The 15,316-nt window shown below is 46.7% G+C and overlaps 1 long non-coding RNA gene across 1 annotated transcript; it reads right to left on the bottom strand.

Moving 5' to 3' along the window:
- Positions 1-3,119: 3,119 nt before the first annotated feature.
- Positions 3,120-8,045, bottom strand: LOC103223527 (uncharacterized). Its single transcript, XR_012089415.1, has 3 exons — positions 5,935-8,045; positions 5,002-5,098; positions 3,120-4,588 (listed from the first exon to the last, which is right to left on the bottom strand). It is a non-coding gene; the product is annotated as an uncharacterized lncRNA (long non-coding RNA).
- Positions 8,046-15,316: the final 7,271 nt, after the last annotated feature.

Genomic DNA, 15,316 nt, shown 5'->3' with positions numbered 1-15,316 from the left:
GTGCACTGGGGGACGAAGGGGCAGCAAGGCTGCTGCTGGCGCAGGCATCCCCGTCCCTAAGACGCATGTGGAAGGCGAGTGGGCCTGGGTCTGACCTTTCTCACATGGTTGCCCCGTGTCTGCAGCCAGCGTGGGCTCCTTCGGCAGAGCAAACCCTGTTTACCTCGAGTGGGGACCAGGCGGTGCAGCTTCACACTGCTACTCCCTGCACTCCACTTGTTCTCCTCCCCCATTCGTCACCACCCAGGTGACGCTTGCTGAGGAAACGTCCAGTGTGACCTGAGGCCCGTGTGGGGGCTGCACCCACCTTCCTCCTGCTCCTGTTCACTCCCACTCCATGGGACGCCTGCCAAGTCTGTGTTTCCCTCTGGGCCCACAGGGATCCTGCTGCTTTAACAGGAAATCCCTCCCCTCCCAAACCTCTGAGCCTCTGACCTGGCAGGGGACTTGATTACAGCAGAACCTTCTCTGCATCCTCAGGCCACCCCGCTCCTCTCCTGGCCGTGATACTAGGGTCACTGGAGACCTGGAAGCTCTTCAGGTGGGAAAATTAGGCCAAGGGGGCCACTGCAGTGCTGACCAGTTCATCATCCAGGAAGTGCCCGTCCATCTGCTGAGATTGCCTCTCACTGCAGGGCTGTGTCGGTGTCTGGGTCAGGCACTGGCCCCTCACCCCAGCCCTGAGGGTTCAGGAGGACTCAGCTTTCCTGGGTCGGGTCTCACCTTCCCTTCCTGACCTCAGGTGTCTGCCTCCAACTCCACCAGATTCTGAAGACAAGGGACGAGACGGCTGACCTCTGGAAGACCAGCTGTTGTGGGCGAGGGAAGCAGGGGAGACCCTCTTCCTTTTTCTTGTCGAGGATCCAGCGCGAGAGAACCTCCTTCAGCCTCTCTGGCAGGTTGTCCTGCCTCCTGGGTCCCGCTGTCAGGAGGAGACGGGTTTGCTTTTGACTCTGACTTCACGCAGCTCATATGGTGCCTTCCACAGCAAGGATTCCTCCGCTCCTCTGGGTCCTTCTCCCCCTCCTCCTGGTCACGGCCACCCTGTTGCCCAGGCAGTTTTCTTAGCAGCTGCCCAGCCCCTGTCTGTATCCCTCCCATGGGCTCTGAAGCCCTTGATATTTCTTTTCTCAGCGTTTACCATGGAGGATGGAAGTGACCCACTTGCTAACAGTCCTCTGCTCAGGCACACCATGGGGCCAGACTGGGCGTATGACGGTCATGAGCCTGTGCAGTGCCCCTGGATAGGTATCAAATAAAAGAGTGTTCATTCAGGGTGTGCCGAATGAATGAATACATGAAAAAATGGTTGGGGGGTGGGGAATGAATGGATTTCAAATTCTCAGGCTGCACTTTCCAAATCTGACACAACCATATTCAGCTGCTTGTCAAGACTATTTGAGAGCCACCCCTTTCCCGCATCCCCAGCCCCTGAGCAGCCATGGCTGCTGTCACATCTGCTCTTGATGTCTCTGGGCCTGGGGAGTTACCCACACACGCTGAACATCAAGGTCAGTATTTTTAGACGCAACTCTTTAATTTTTGAAAATGCTCGGAAGAGATTTTAGTGATGGGTACATATTTGATAAATATAAATAAATGTAAGAGCTATAAAAATAAACTTCCCTAAAACCTCTCTGTTCTACTAACCATCTCCTGGAGGCCCACGCACGTGTTCTGTGGAGAGGATGGGGTACCCTGCAGCCCCTGAGACTTGGGGAGGGAAGCCCTAGTGAGGCCAGCGACAGAGCTGATGCAGGAAGTGCCACGTCCCTCCCGGGGCCTAGAGCCTGCACTACGTCATCTGGCCCAGACCTGAGGCCACGTCGTGCCCTGGACTCAGGGTTCTGAGGAGCTGGCAGAGCCCCCAGGGGTGAGGCAGAGCCAGCAGAGCGAGAATCTCCCCAGCAGATGGGAAGCATGTGCCCATTCACCTCTATGCTGGCACAAGGCCTGGCCCTGCAGGTGAACGGGATGGTGAGTGCAAGGGCGCGGCCCTCTGTGAGCTCACAAGCCAGAGGCCAAGACCCTCGGACAGAGCATTGTGGGGAGTAAGTGCTGGGAGGCATTTGCAGAGCCCAGAATGGGGGTTCCCAGTTGGGACCCTGACCCTGGAAGGGGCCTTTAAGCTGAGGGCCAAGCTGTGAGCAGGTGCATGGAGCTAGGACAGGAGCCTGCTCCCACAGGGAGACAGCACACACACATGGCCTGGGCTGGGAGCCTGTGAACCACTTGGGAGCTGGATTCGTGGATTCAGAATGCCCGGCCATGGAGATTAGGCTGGTGACAGGAGAGCTGTTTGGCAGAGCAGGGACCAGGGACACCCAGTAGCCTCAAGTGCTCTGTGCTCTGGGCTTCGTCCAGAGGGTGGTGGGGAGCCACTGATGTGTGCCCCCCTAACAGAGCTTGCAGGGGGAGGCTCCTCCTCCTCCCTCCCACCCTGTGGCCTCATCACCCTCAGAGCATCACCATCTTCCTAGTGGCCGAGGTAAGAAGCCAGAACTGTCCCTGTTGCCTTCCTCTGGGACCCTGCTCTGATACTGCACCTGCTGGACCTTTCTTTCTTGGCCGATGGCACCCTGGCTGGCATCCCTGCATCTGTCCTCTCTACATGGCACTGGCTCACACTCTCGCTCCCTTCACCAAAGCCCCCACCTGCGGCCCTGTCTGTGGCCTTCCCCAAGCCCACAGAGGAATCTGCATCAGTGGGGTCAGACTCAGCCTGGCTCCCCAGCTCCTCGGTGGCTTCCCATGCTCTCAGGCTGAGCTCCCAGCTCGGGGGGCTCCCTCTCACCCCAGCCTGACTTTCTCTGTGCAGGTCTTTCTTGTGCTGACTGGCACCCACGTCTCGCTCCAGCTCCATGTTCCTATCGCTGTAGTCCAACACCTCCTCCTCCAGGGAGCCCTCCCAGATCCCTCAACCCAAAGTGGACTTTCCCAGTAGCCCCTCAGGACACTCTGCATCCTTCCTGCAGAGCCACCATGAGGAACCTACAACAAGGAGTTATTCCACATGCAACAAGTGCTCAGTAAATATTTAAGGAGACAGTGAATGAATGAATGTATTTCTACCCCCTCAGCTCTCTGGGTCACATGGTGGACAGTCCATAGAAGATGAATAATGTATACATTTTTAATTGAGTTAAACTCCAAGCATTTTTACCCTGAGCATTCATGCATACACTTAAATATTGAAATAACCAAATGCACAAAACGTTCTGTGGTCATGGTTCTCATTTTGCATGAATCACTTCTGTCCAGAAGTGGGCATCCCTGTGTAACAGCCATCGGAGGGCGTGGGAACGGACAGGGTTCATGCCCTGCAAACATCTGGAAGTGGCGTTGACTTCCCTGCCAGTCCGAACGAGTGCACAATGTAGGTAAATCCTCTTTTGACTAACAGGTCTATGCTGGCCCATTAGGATCCACAGGAATGAACAGGAGTCCCTTTGGGAATTGTTCAAGGCTTACAGGGTAAATTTCCCATTGCTTCAGTAAAAATGTAAAGCTGGTCTTTCTGCAGTCTTTTGCCCGAAGCTATCGGTCTTTTTGGGTTTAGCAACCACCCTGAAAACCTGCACACTCATGTGAATCATTGCATCTTCACATTTTGAATATTCTGCGTCTCTCCCTGCAGGTTCAGGAGAAGAGGTCCAAAGGCACCACCTCTGCTTCATTGCAGCGAAACCCTCCCACCGCGGCCCCCAGCCCCTCCAGGGATCCATAGCGTTCACTGCTCGCTCACAAATAGTATACAGCACATGCAAGGAAAGTTAATTTACTGGTTTACCTGCTTCTTTTTCTTCTCCCACTTTGCCCTGTTTGATTCCATTTAAAAATGTTTCTACTTCATCCATCAGTGAGCTCCCTGTGTCGGCTAGAAAGCCTCTTTAGAAGCGTGTTTAGCATCTTTTGATACCAATATCTATTTCAGAGACTCTTTGCTCCTCCAATATCTGCCTTATCTCCTTTACTGGTTTTCATTATTTGTCGCAGCTATCTGCCTCATCACTCTCTGCATTTTTAATATCCTCTTTGTCTCCTCCACTTCTGTATATTCTTGTTTGCTCAGTGAGCCTCATTCAATATTTCACTGTATGTGTTAACTGTTAACTCAGCCCTAATTAATCTCACTTTTCAACTTGGTTCAGTTTAAGGTTCTAGACATGTCAATATGAAGGGTGTATTTGGGGGGCGCGAGAAGTTCAACAGCAAGGGGATTTACAGTGCCACATGCAGTCTCATTTTCTCACAGAAATCCAAATTGCTTTGCCTTTTCCTTCAGACAGATATTTTCCTTCGTTTCCGACTTGCCCCTTGGGTGCAGGACACCTGTGTGGATGCACTGCCCGCAGACACGCTGGCCACTCCTCCACCGAGGGTCAGGAGCACTGAGGAGGCATCTCCCTGCCCGTGGGCAGCGCCACAGGAGCTGCACTCAGGCTCCCAACCTTCACAGGCGCGTAAGGTGCACTGAGGCATACTCAGAACCCCCTGTCACCTGTCCACGTGGGTGAGGACACGCTGGCTGGTCTGATGGCTCAGTACCAGGCAGACCACTTGACTGTGATAGTGTCTTCAGGAAATCCTGGAAACAAGACAGAGGTTTGAAAACCTCACTGCAAATACACAATAAGCTGTGTACACATAGTGGTATACATATGCACGCACGTACATGCACGTCCACAGTCCATGTTCCTATGCACCTGTTTCTGCACATGCAGGTTCATGCACATATATTCCCTGCAAATGTTTGCCAAGCACATGCCAGGTGCCTCATGCTGTTCCAGGCACTGGGACTGAGCCATGAACACCTGGTATAGACAGTGTCCCTATTCTTACAGATCTCGTATTCTAGAGAGTGGAGATGGACAGGCAGTGACAAATGAGCAAACACATATATACTACATTAGGAGAAAGTATTAGTCCATTATCACACTGCTAATAAACACATACCAGAGACTGGGTAATTTATAGAGGAAAAAGGTTTGATTGACTCACAGTTCAGCATGGCTGGAAGGTCTCAGGAAACTTAAAATCATGGCAGAAGGGGAAGCAAACACATCCTTCTTCATGTGGCAGCAGCAAGGAGAAGTGCCTAGAAAAAGGGGGGAAAGCCCCTTATAAAACCATCAGATCTCAAGAGAACTCACTATCACGAGAACCACAGCATCTGGGCAACCACCCCCATGATTCAATTACCTCCCACGGGATCCCTCGAACAATACATAGAGATTATGGGAACTACAATTCAAGATGAGATTTGGGTGGGGACACCAGCAAACCATATCAGAGGGGTAAGTGCTATGAAGGAGGGAGGGAGGAGAGCAGATGTGGGCACACAGATGGAAGAGGTATACATTAACCAAGTGTCAAGAGAAGGCCTGCCCCATCAGGGCTTTCAGTCAGAGCACTCCAGTAGGAGAGTGAATTCTGTGCACAGCTAGGAAACATCTCAGCGACAGAGACAGGGAGCACAGGGTCCTGTCCAGATGTACACACTGCACGGATGCACACACACTGTGAACAAGTGTCTGTGCATGCTCACACAGTGAACCAGCACACCTACCCAGATGCACACATCTGTGCATCTACACAGGGTGCAGGACTCTGTATCCAGATACAAGCGTGTGCACAGAGACACACAGGAGGCAGATGCATGTGCAGAGGATGAGAACCTGAGCTCGCGGACCAGACCAGCCCGGCCTCCGTGTTGGGCAGCTGCCCCCACATCCTCAGGCACTGCTGGGCAGTGACAGAGATACCAGCTAAGTCTTTATCTGTTGGAAAGGCAGCATCTCATGTGACCTTTTAAAAAATGAAACATTCCAGGCCCAGGAAAAAGTGAATCATCTATAAAACAGCGACTCCCTACCACTCAGATTTAGTCATTTTTGAAATATTAGCTTTAAATATTTTCCTAAGAAATAAAACCTTGCAAATGTAGTTGAAGAACTGGCCTCATATCCCTGAAGGCTGCCGTGTCTCTGCCTGGTGCCCCAGACCTTCAGAGGCTGAAATTTTCCAAAAGTGCACGTGTAGCCGGCCTCCTTCCCTTTCCTTTTTTCAAATTCCAACACATGTGTGGTCATAAGCCAGGTGGAGTTAGGTTTTCTGTGTTTCAATAACAGACAAATGGTTTCATGTTGCACGTTTCATTGTACACCTTGCTTTAACAAATGTGTCTTTGATATTGATCCAAATTGTTACACGGAGATGCAGTCCATTCATTTTAACTTCTTTGTAACTTTCCCTTGGAGGGATAAGCTACATCCAGGCTGGGTTTCTGTTTTCTTTATGACAACCAATTCTTCTTTCAGCACTTGGCTTGATACACGTGAGTGAGATATTGTCAACTCTTCTCCAGTATGTCCTTGCACGTTTACAGTCTCATCTCCTGCAGGCTTCTGCTGCTCCCCTGCTCCGTCAACAAGGGGTATTGTGGAACTTTCTACTTTTAGTAATCCCATGGATACGATGTGGCATCTCATTACAGTTTTAATTTTCTTGATTAACAGTGTGGGGGAACATATTTTCTGTGCTTGTTAACTAGCTCTTCAAGCTCCCTGGTTTATAATGATCTGTCCTTGTCCTTCACTCAGGCTTCTGTAGAGGAGATGAAATCATTTTTTTAAATGATTCATAGCAATGCTGTGTATGTTTCGAAAATGCGTTTTTGTTTTTCATATGTGTCACAAATATCTTCATTTCCTCAGAAAAATGCTCTGTGATACAGGACGTTTACTTTTCATGTGGTCATTTTAAAACTGATTTTTGGTCCGGCATGGTGGTTCACGCCTGTAATCCCAGCACTTTGGGAGACCGAGGCAGGCGGATCACCTGAGGTCAGGGGTTCAAGACCAGCCTGGTCAACACGGTGAAACCCCATCTCTATTAAAAATACAAAATTAGCCGGTGGTGGTGGCGGGCGCCTATAATCCCAGCTACTCAGGAGACTGAGGCAGGAGAATCGCTTGAACCCGGGAGGCGGAGGTTGCAACGAGCCGAGATCATGCCACTGCACTCCAGCCTGGGCGACAGAGCAGGATTCCATCTCAATAAATAAATAAATATTTACTTTTCAGATTGCGTATGAGAAACTCTGTTCTTAGGTGGTAAAGACCGTCTCCATCGTTTCTTCCGTTGGTGGGGCGGCCTCTCCTCTCACCATGGTGACCCCGAAGCACCCAGAGTTCTCTGGCCACGCGGGACTCTAAGTGAGGAGTCAGCGAACAAGCGTCGGCACCGAACAGCCTGGAGGAAAAGCAGCCTCGGTCTGTTACCTTCTGTTGGTTCCCCAGAGCCGGGTCCCTGCAGCCTGCGGGGAGACACAGACCCCCACTCTGAATCCGGGCAGAGTCACAGCGTTTGCCCCTGGGTGGTTTAAACTGCCACAAGGACTGCGTTTAATTGTTTCGCCTGTTTCCGTGTTCTGCCATTTGTGAGGCCTCCACCACGCTCCCCTGGCCCCGGCCTAGACCCGGGCCTCTCCCCAGGGGTCTTGCTCCTCCGTGGCCCCGGCCCCTGTGCGCCTCTTTTCCTGGCTCCAGCATGCAGCCAGCGTCTGTTCATGAAACTCAGCCCCGGCTCGGGGGGCCCAGAGCTTGTGTTACTAACCCTGAGGGTGTTTCCAGGGGTGTGAGGGGTGGGACGCGCGGTCCGGCCTCAGTCCTGGGCCTGGCCCCGGCCGACTCCGGAGAAGCCCGGGAGCGCGCGTCCCCGCGGCCCCGCTCAGCCCGGCCCGCCTCTCCCTCCCCACAGCGGCGCCGGGGCTCGGTGCAGTCCGGCCGCGTCCTCCTCTTTTCGCGGTTTTGTGCCACGTTGTATCACATAAGACCGTGTTCGGGGATGAGGGTGTTCCGAGCACGCCCTCACCAAGCCAGGCTCCCCCGGTTCCCCTCTAGAGCTGCCGCTCGCATCCCTCACCCGGGACCGCAGCCGGCGGGACCCCCAAACCCACGCCCTCAGGGAGACGCGGCCGCGCCCCGCCCGCGCTCAGCACCACGGGAAGGAGGGCAGCAGGCGGAAGCCCCGGCCATCTTGGGAAGGGCCTTCAGGGTGTTCCGCTGAAAACCACAGACCCGTGCTTCGGACGCTACAGATTTCCCTCTCAGATACCTGGATTTAAAATATAAAGTGTGTGTTTCAGCAAACAGCAAAATATCTTGGGAAATTCTCCTAGCGAGGCTTCTGATGACCCCGTAGGAAAAGCCAGGCTGCTCCCTGCTGCGCCTCCAGTGAGCCTCCCAGCCAGCAGGACGCTGGGAAGAAGGGCAAAGGGTGCTATTTTGCATAGAATTTAAATAAAATTGCTTCACAGACGGGAAGCCTCAGGCGGGCAGCACTCTGGGCCCGGGCGTGTTTTTAGTGCCTGAATGACATCGCGATTCAGTCTGAGTTCCCGCCTGGGCTCGGCGCCTTCAGAACTGCTGGGGGGCTGTGACATGGTTTATAATCAGGAGAGAAACAGTGAGAGTTTACATCCAAGGAAGTGTTTTCAGACACAATGTTAGCATATTTGTGTCTATGCCGGTCCCGGCGGGAGGCTGAGGCAGGAGAATCGCGTGAACCCGGGAGGCGGAGGTTGCAGTGATGAGCCGAGATCGCACCACTGCACTCCAGGCTGGGGGACGGAGGGAGACTTCGCATCAAAAAAAAAAAAAAATGTTCAGACGACAATGAAGCTGAATCTTCCTGTTTTACAGTCCCCGTTCCTTCTGATTAAAAGCAGCTGGGGGTGCAGCCTCCTTTTTCCCGGCCGTTTTCTGTGCATCCACAGAAACACATAGCCCTGTTTACATCCCTGTTATGTGTTGGTCGTGAGTCGCTTCAATCCACACCTGTCTTGAAGATCCCAGGGTGTGGCTGCACGTGGACCTGCTGCCTTCTTTCTTGGGTAAGTAGGCATTCGTTAAGCTTGTGGCTGCCCACCCTTCAGCCATCCCTCAACCTACAGTCACTACCTACCCGGCCCTGCTACTTGGGAGGCTTATGTTTGATTGTGGAGGGGGAACTCATAATAAACCAACAAATCAATATACCAATGCTGTCATCTGCATCAGCGATAAGAGAGGTGGGGAAAACCCTGGGCGTGGAAGGAGTGGCTGGGGTGTTCTAGCCTTCGTGGTGAGAGACAGCTCTCACGGTGACGTTTTAGCAGAACCATAAATGCGCTTGTGTCCTAGGGCAGGAAATGGGACATGGAGTTGCTAGGCCAGTGTGTATGCACGTTATTAAATAGTGATCTTTAAAGATATTAATTATGAAATATTTAAACATACATAAAATTCAGAAAACATCTGAATAAGGTCTACAGGCACACACCAAGAATAAGTCCATGTAAGCACAATTAACCATTGCAAAGAGAGGGAACCAACCTGAGTGCCCATCAACCAGCGAGTGGATAAGAAAATGTGGTGTATAAGCACCACGGAATACTATTCCGGAATACTATTCAGCCATAAAAAGGAAGGAAATAATGTCTTCTGCAGCAACCCCATTTAACTTTTTTAGAATGTTCTAATTATAGCTGAAGCCTTGCTCCTAGGCCTTCCCCCTCCCCCAGCCTTTATAAATAGTTATTTTTTATACTCAAGAGTGGTTTTAGGTATTGCAAATATCTTCTTCCAGTCTGCAGTTTGTATTTTCCCTATGTAAATGTTGTTGTCTTTTGTCACTCAGTTTTAAATTTTGTTGTATGCAAATCCATCCAATATTTTCTTTGTGGTTAGTGCTTACTGTGCCTTGTCGAAGAAACTCTTCCTTACTGCAGTGGCATGCAAATATTCTCCTAGATATTTTCTAAAATTGTAATTATGTTTCCTTACCTGTTTAGAGCTTTAATCTACCAGAAGTCTATATTTGTGTATGGTGTGAAATGGAAGCATAAAACAAACACAGCAGCATCTTGACATTATTTATTCCCAGTGTGTGCGCATGAGAAGAGTACCTTCCATAGTAACCGCGTTGGTTTACACACACAAGTGTAGTCACCCACCTTCGGGACAGCAAAGCTACTTCTGCTAGGAACACGTTTCCATCTCCGTGTAGGTGACTTTGAGTGTTCTGTCTTTTGTTCCAGTTGTCTGGAACGAAATAAAATAAACCCATGCTGATATTCTGGATATTTGCTTTAAATTGTATTTTGCATTTTTGCTCCCCTCCACACCCCTACTCTCCCCTCCCCTCCTTTGTTCATCATTGCCTGTCAATTGGATTAACTTATTAATAGACCCGACTGTCTGCTGTGTGCCTTCATCATACTCTATGCACCCGTTACCCCTAGCATCTGCTTCACAAAATTTGCAAAAACACTTACTGTTTATTTTAATTACGGTTTTACTTACACATTGACTTGGGGGAATAAGTGCCGTATTTTCTATATTGATTCTTTCAAACAATGAAACATTTACTTAGGTTTATTTTCTAATATTTTTGCCAACCTCTATGATCTTTTAGTTGGATATATATTTAAGTAATGTGGATATTTTCTGTGGTAAATGATACATTTAAAAAATATATGTTTTCTCTTTGTCCTGGCTTATGTATAGAGAGGCCGTTGATTTTTGTTTATTGATCTATACCCTGCCCTCTTGTTTGAGGGATCCTAACACAGGAAGTTTGTTCATTCAATGTGAATGGATTTATTGATTCAGCAAATACTCATTGAGTGCTACCACGTGGTAAGGACGATTAAATGTGGTAGAGAAACGCTATGAAGGAAACAGAAGAAAATTCATGGTGCCAACACCCTAGTGGAGAGACACAGTAAGAGGTAGGTTAATAAATAAATCAATAATCATCACGTTCGAGTTTTTATTATTTTTCCATGGATTTTTTTGAACTCTCTGGGCAGAGAACTAAGATGCCTTTAAATTCCTTCCTAATCTTTTACACTTGTTGATTTTACTTGTGTTGTTGTACTGGCTGGTTCTTCCAGTACTATTTTGACCGAAAATGATTTGTGTTAATATCTTTTGTTTTATTCAATTAAAAAATTTGTCACATTTCACATGAACTTGGATATTCACTCACTGTGAAGTAAAGGAAGTTCCTTCTAAATTAAGCGGACCATGTATCTTTTCTCTTTTCTTTTTCTTCCCTTCCCCTTTCTTTCTCTTTCTTTCTCTTTCTTTTTTTCTTTCTTTCTTGCTTTCTTCCTCCCTCCCTCCCTCCCTCCCTCCCTCCCTCCCTCCCTCCCTCCCTTCCTTCCTTCCTTCCTTCCTTCCTTCCTTCCTTCCTTCCTTCCTTCCTTCCTTCCTTCCTTCCTTCCTTCTTTTGACAGAGTCTTGCTCTGTCACCCAGGCTGATCTCAGCTCACCACAACCTCCGCCTCCCGGGTTCAAGCCATTCTCGTGCCTCAGCCTCCTGAGTAGCTAGGATTACAGGCATATACCACGACGCCTGGCTAATTTTCTTTTTGTATTTCTAGTAGAGACAGGGTTTCACCACGTTGGCCAGGCTGGTCTTGAACTCCTGACTTCAAGTGATCTGCCTACCTCGGCCCAAGAATCTTTTCTATTTATCACTCAAGGAGGTCACATTTAATTAAAGGCTTTCCTGCATCGACTGAGGTGAGCTGTACTCATTTCATCTCTTAGAACAAGAGGCAGCCCAGTGCAGCAGTTAAGGGTGTGGATGGGTTCATCTAAGTGCCCTCAAAGCACTTAGAGAGCTGCCTGGCACAGGGGAAGTGCTGTGTGAATATCAGCTTGTGTTATTATTGAAGTGGGAAGGTATGTACCAATATTTTCTAACATAACATTAAATGTTTGCATTTCTGAGATTAAACCTTTGTTGAATATTATAGTACTTTTTATACATTTCTAGATTTGGTCTGTTTATGCTTCATAAATTTATGATTTTTGACGTTATGTTCATAACTCAATTGAACTTTTTTCTTTCCCATATAATATTGATGTTAAGAGAATATAGTGGTCTCATGAAAAGAGTCAAAAACATTTCTATCTATCTTTTTCTAATTTCTTGAAAATTTGATATAAAATAGAAATTATCTGTTACTGGAGAGGAAACAAGTTTTTAATGGCTATGGACAGAAATGCCAGTTGATTTTAAAATACCTTTCACATTAAAAAATTTTATTTATTATTATTATTACTATTATTGTAGAGATGAGGTCTTGCTGTGTTGCCCGGACTGGTCTTGAACTTCTGGCCTCAATTGATCTGCCTATCTCAGCCTCCCAAAGTGCTGGAATTACAGGTGTGAACCACTAAGCCTGACCTAAAATACATTTTACCTTTGTTCATGGTTATACATTTATGTACTTAGTCTATTTCTATTGCAGTAGCTTTGGTAAATTATATTTTGAATTATTGTCTCTGATTCAAAGTTATGAAGTCATTGAGTTAAAATTGTTCATAGTATTATCTTATTTTAAAACCTCTATTTTATTTGCACTTACAGATTTGTTTTCTCTTTTAATAATGCTTATTTGTCACTTTCCTCTCTCCCTCTCTTTAATCAGTCTAGCTAGAACAGTGTCTTTTTTTTTTTTTTTTCTTGATAAAGTAACAGCTTTTAGTCCTCATGATTGCTGTGGTTTCAGTGTTTTTCTTCCAAAACACATGTTGGAATTTAATGGTCATTGCAACAGTATTAAGAGGTAGGTGTTTAGTAGGTTATTAGATTAAGAGCCTTGTATTATTCTGTTCTCACATGGCTAATGAAGACATCACTGAGACTGGGTCATTTATAAAGGAAAGAGGTTTAAGTGACTCACAGTCTCTCATTGTTGGGGAGGCCTCAAGAAACTTACACTCATGGCAGACGTGAAAGCAAACACGTTATTATTTACATGGCAGCAGGAGAGAGAGAATGAGAGGCACATGAATGGGGAAGTGCTTAATAAAACCATCAGCTCTTGTGAGAACTCACTGTCAGAAGAATAGCATGGAGAAAACCGCCCCCATGATTCCATTACCTCCCACTGGGTCCCTCTCATGACACGTGGGGATTACGGGAACTACAATTCAAGATGAGATTTGGGTGGGGACACAGTCAAACCCTATCAGGCCTCCACCCTCATAAACAGATTAATGTCATTATTGAGGGAGTGGGTTAGTTGCCTCAAGAGTAGGCTTTCTAAAGTGAGCCTGGCCTCTTCTGCTCTGACTCAGGCCCTGGCTCCTGCCCTCCATCCTTCTCCCATGGGATAACCTTTGCCAGATGCCAGCACCATTGTCCTGGACTTTGCAGTCTCCAGAAGAATGAACCAAATAAATCTCATTTCTTTGTAAATTACCCAGCCGGTGGTATTTCATTACAGCAACAAAAAACAGACTAAGAGCTGTCCTCTCTGTTATTTCTTTGTGTCTGTTTTTACGAATTTAAGGACATAATTACAGATTTTCTATTTATTAGTTTCTTTGGATTTATTTTGTCGTTCTCTGATGTTTTAAGTCAAGTTTTATTTTAAAATTTTTCTTACTTCCTACATATGTTATAGGTGACATATTTTCATCTAAATGAGGCATTTCTGCTAACCATAGCTTATGGGAACAGAGCCACACCTGTTCATTTTCATACTGCCTATGGTCGCTTTCTGACCAACCCAGCAGAGATGAGGAGATGCAACGGAGAGTATCCCACAAAGCCAAATTTATTTTTATTTTTATTTGTAAAAAATATTAGGGCCGGGTGAGGTGGCTCAAGCCTGTAATCCCAGCACTTTGGGAGGCCAAGACAGGCGGATCACAAGGTCAGGAGATCGAGACCATCCTGGCTAACACGGTGAAACCCCGTCTCTACTAAAAAATACAAAAAACTAGCCTGGCATGGTGGCGGGCGCCTGTAGTCCCAGCTACTCGGGAGGCTGAGGCAGGAGAATGGCGTAAACCCGGGAGGCGGAGCTTGCAGTGAGCTGAGATCCGGCCACTGCACTCCAGCCTGGGCGACAGAGCGAGACTCCGTCTCAAAAAAAAAAAATACAAAAAAATTTAGTAATAATATTTTAAATGAGAAATGATCACCGTCTGCACTTGTGAAATGCCATGTGGTATTTGGATGTATATGCACAACATGGAGTGATTAATTCAAGCCAATTAATATATCCATTGATTCTTTTAGCTATTTTGAAATATACAACATATTATTATTAACCAGAGTCACCTGCTTTGCAATAGGCCTCAAGCACGCTACTGCCTGCCGCTCCACGGAGAAAGTTGGCTGACCCTTCCTAGGCAAAGCATTCTCTGCACTCACCCCAGAAGTCTCAATATGCAGCATTTATGTGGTCATTGTGTTTCAAATATTTTCAAATTTTGATCGTAATCTTCCTTGATTTACGATTCCTTCAGAAATAGGTTTTTATCGTTCCATATTTGTGAGGCCGGTTTTCTAATTATTTCTAATTTCGATATGTGGAGTTCAGAGAATGTAGTCCATAAATACTTATTTTTTAGTAATTGTTGTAATTTTTCTAAATGTCTCATGAATGCTTGATTCTTAGGTTCACAAATTTGAAGCAGCTATTACAGAAAACTTATTAATTATCTTGACAAGAATCCTTCTCTACTAATTTTGGGTCTGTGTAGCCACTTTAGGATTGAGAGTCGTGTCGAACACTCTCATCGTGATTTTGTATTCATGTTTTTCTCCTTGAGATTTTATCCGTTGCGTCCATTTGAAATTATGTTAATATAGTAAGTTTCACAATTGTGCTATAACCCTGATAAATAATTTCTTTTCTCATGATGTAGTGGCTTTCTTTATTCTTGATAATGTGGTTTGATTTAATATCTATTTGTATGATATGATTGGGCGATTCCAGCCTCGCTTGGGCTAGTGTTTTTCTCATACTTTCTATATCTTGTCTTCATTCTTTCCACGTCTTGTTCTTTTTGATATGTCTCTTGTCAACCATGCATGTTGCACATATATGTAGACACCTGGGGAGGTAGATTTCCTATATTTTCTCTAATACATTTCTTTACTTGCATTTCTTTTAATTAACAATGTATTAAATTTAGTTATGCAACTTTACTTAGGGCTTTGTACTACTTATACTTCTAACACGTCTCTCTCTTGAACTTTTTACTGGTTTAGGTGGTATACATCATTTCTATTCTTTAAGCAATTGCACTTAAATTTCATACTATCTACACTAAACCTATCAAAATCTAAACATACCTAGTAACGTTAACTCCCTCTACTATATAAAAACCACACAAAGTGTTAACTCCAACAATCTCCTTCCCGTTTACAAGGTTTCTCTGTTGAGGTGTCATGGAGGGCCAATGAAAGACTCCATTCTCACCCATTCTCAAGCTGAGCCAATTCAAAAATAAGACAAAAT

This window comes from Chlorocebus sabaeus, chromosome 19, assembly GCF_047675955.1.
Source record: "Chlorocebus sabaeus isolate Y175 chromosome 19, mChlSab1.0.hap1, whole genome shotgun sequence".
In the NCBI taxonomy this organism is placed as follows: Eukaryota; Metazoa; Chordata; class Mammalia; order Primates; family Cercopithecidae; genus Chlorocebus; species Chlorocebus sabaeus.
This window is presented reverse-complemented; position numbering and strand designations above follow the sequence as displayed.